Source organism: Hipposideros armiger, unplaced genomic scaffold (assembly GCF_001890085.2).
Source record: "Hipposideros armiger isolate ML-2016 unplaced genomic scaffold, ASM189008v1 scaffold_403, whole genome shotgun sequence".
NCBI lineage: Eukaryota > Metazoa > Chordata > Mammalia > Chiroptera > Hipposideridae > Hipposideros > Hipposideros armiger.
The window spans coordinates 1,139,378-1,142,692 of record NW_017731753.1 but is presented as its reverse complement, the minus strand read 5'-3'; the positions used below and the strand labels follow the sequence as shown (position 1 = coordinate 1,142,692).

Here is a 3,315-nt window from a genome sequence, read left to right as displayed (position 1 = left end):
GGTATAATATCATCCTCCTCAGGTATTTCATAGGAAAGGTCTAATAAATATGGATTTCCAACCTAAAGACTATAATATGCCACTTATTCTTTAACAAATACTCATTGGGGGCTTAACTATATAGTAGGCACTATGGAAAATGCTTAAAATTAATTTTGATATTATTTATATTTCCTACAGGCAATGTTTATGACCAACTTTTAGTGTTTATTAGGGTTATAACATGAGTTTAGATGCAATCAGATATCTGGGTTTTGTTTTCTGGTTTTTCTCTATATTATTAATTTATCAGATTAGGTCACCTGAATACAGTACTTGTCTCCTCTTCCACACTCTTTTAATCCAATATTACTTCAGATCTGCACACTCTCTCTAGAAAGTCAAAGTGATCTTCAGAGGTTTAAACTATGCAGAACTATACATTTTAATAAGCTATAATGATAGAACTGGAACTTGCAGGAACTGGGGCACAGGGAAATGTCAGTTTTCTCCAAGTTATTCTAAAACTCAGGTCTGCCAACTCCCAGTACATACGAATATAGTAAACCAGACTAAGTAATGATTGTTTTACATACAGTTAAAAGTAGCAAAACATGCACTGACAGTGGAATATGCCATTCAGTATATTAATACGTCTACTCAAATCTTGCAATGCTGCAAATCAGATATGCTTCAGTATTCTGCTACTAAGCCTGTCAAACTCCTTTTCATGAACATCTTTTACCTGGATTGCACTTTGTGGATCTTAAAATTGCAATAATAATAATAATAATAATAATAATAATAATAATAATAGTTTCCTACAACAATCTATGTAGACAGTTTTCTCTACAAAGACTACGTTCATATTCTTAGTCAAATATTTTTCCTGGACCTTAGATTTTCTTGAGGATTTCTCCAGTCCTTATCTCCCTCAATGCTGTGTTTGGGGTCTTAAATACAGTTATTGTAGGTCTCCTTTAATTAGTTCCTTTTTGCTAACAAGATACACTATATACTGGGATGTTTCCAGGAGAGCCAGTACACAACTATTCTTAAAGCACTAAAGTGGGTTGTATAAAACCCACTTTTGAAGTTGGAACAGATGTTTGAGAGCCATATCGATTGAGAACCTGATCAAGTTAGTGTTTAGTTCAGGTATTTTAAAAGCACAGCGTTATATAAAATACTGTTATTACATTTAGTCAAGTTAAAATCACAAAAGAAATTTGCCGTTATCATAAGTTTTATTTCCTGTCTAGGCCGAGGGTGTTAACAGGGGGGTGCGTGGAATGAACACAGGTCACACACAGCGCGGGATGACAGTCTCGATCTGGAGAGGACACATGTTGGTAAGGGGTCTGGATTCAAAAGAACCCAGGCTATTTGATCGCGGTCATCCTTCTTTGGTCATTCCTGGCGCTGAAGCAGCCAGGTAGGTCACTGGTCAGTACCGGCTTCTCCAGGGTAACCCAGAAAGCAAAAGGGGAGGGCGTCACCAGTACACAAAAAAGAGCTTCCAGTTCGGGCGCCCTTAGGTGGAGCCTGGCGTCCGACTACTGTACATACTTGATGGACACATCACTTAATGCACACAAATCTGCAAGGCAGGAGAGGAGGTTCGGGTCCTCATTCATGTCACACAAGAGGAAATTAGATCACCGGAAAGTGCGGGTCGGGAGGCCGAGAAAGAGAAAGGCACCCGGTCTGTCCGACTCCACAGCCTGAGCTTTCCGCCACCGAACTTAGAACGACAGAAAGACCCCCGAGGAGACAAGAACAAGGGTCACGACACGCCAGATCCACACCTGAAAATCCTGCGGCCTTTTCTCCGAGGGGCTCCAGGAAAGCCAGGAGGCGGGGGAGGGAGGGTGCGTGCGTCGCCGGAGAAGGGCCGGGAGAGCCGCCTCCCACAGGTACGTCCACAACGATACGCTGGCCGCCACGTCGGCCGCAGCTGGCGCCCTCTTCCTCACATTCCAAGGCCGCGTGGAACTGTCCGGCTGTGGATTCTCGGCGCTCCGACCCTCTAGGTCAAAGCCACGGTCTCCCGTCACCCGCCTACTATTGCGGCCACATTCGAAATTCGCCGCCGCGGTCACCCATTGGCTGGCTAGGAGGCGGTCACGTGAGGCTACGGCGCAGCCACTCACGCAGGCAGAGGCCCGCCCCACCGGGCGTCCTCACGTGACACACACTTACCCAGAATCCACATCCGGGTGTTCGCCTCTCCCCGTCCCGGGAGGGCGGAGGCTATAGTCAGTCCCCGTTGACCTGTCAGCACGTCTCCGGTCTGAGTAGTTGGTTTTTAGAGGTGGAGCCACGCCCAGTCCTTTGAAGGGTGGGTGGGTATTTTAGGGCTTCGATAAGCTTTCTGTTTCTTTAGTTTTTAGCTTTCCGTTTTCTAGGTTGTGCTCAAGGGTTCCCTCTTGTGAGAATAATCTCTTTGGTAGGTTGCCCGCCCAAGCAACCAACCTGCTGCACGGAGGCAGAGTTTAGGGATATTAAAACCGAAATAGGGAGCAAATTTTGGATTAACGGGATATTGTTAGGTAAGTTGCAGATACCTGAAATATTCAGCTCCAGGTTCTTTCTCTTTGCCCGGCAACCTCTGGCTCTCTAAACCCGCAGGAAATGGAACCAGCATCCATCCAATTAGCAAACCCAGAAGTCTGGGGACTCCTTATTGGACATTTTCCCTTAGCGTTTCCACATCCATTCAGTCACCCAGTCCTGTCAATTCTACTTTGTAAGTATTTCTCACATCCATACCTCACTGTTTTTCATTCCCCAATCCAGCCAACTACCTAATCTCTATCAGCTGCCATAAGTACCCACTCTGACCGCAGACTCCACTCCCTTATGATTTTCATAGAGTGATATTTTGATACCGCAAATATGATTGACTATGAAACTCTTAAATTACGGTTCCCCTTTGCATTTAAGAACTCCTTAAGGTGTTTGATCCTTAAAAAAACTTCATGCTTCCTGATTCCACCTCGTCTGAATTTTCTTTCCTTTCATTGTAATTCCTCTTGCTGCTTTTGCCCATGCTGTTACGTTTGTCAAGAACAGTCTTTTCCTCCCCCTGGGCCCCACTTACCATCCATGCTGCAGGTTTCATTATAGAGCTGAATTCCAGAAGCCTTATCTGTCCCCAAAGGCCCCTTAGTACCTTGCTTTGTACTCTCTTAGTGCCATGTATTTTCCCCTTGGTACTCCTGTGTGGCACTGACTTGTGTCATTCATTGCCTGTTTATTCAAGTGGCATAAAGGTAGGAACTATGTCTGCATACTTACATCTTCATCTGTTTAGCAATTTGAAGTAAGTCAGTA

The 3,315-nt window shown here is 44.6% G+C and overlaps 1 protein-coding gene across 1 annotated transcript in view; it reads right to left on the bottom strand.

The window, feature by feature from the left end:
• Positions 1-2,026, bottom strand: part of SGO1 (shugoshin 1) — a 20,902-nt gene extending 18,876 nt beyond the window's left edge. Inside the window, exon 1 of the mRNA XM_019663738.1 lies at positions 1,788-2,026. The gene's annotated coding sequence lies outside the window, so the exon portion shown is untranslated. The remainder of the gene's footprint in view (positions 1-1,787) is intronic.
• Between the last annotated feature and the right edge of the window lie 1,289 nt (positions 2,027-3,315).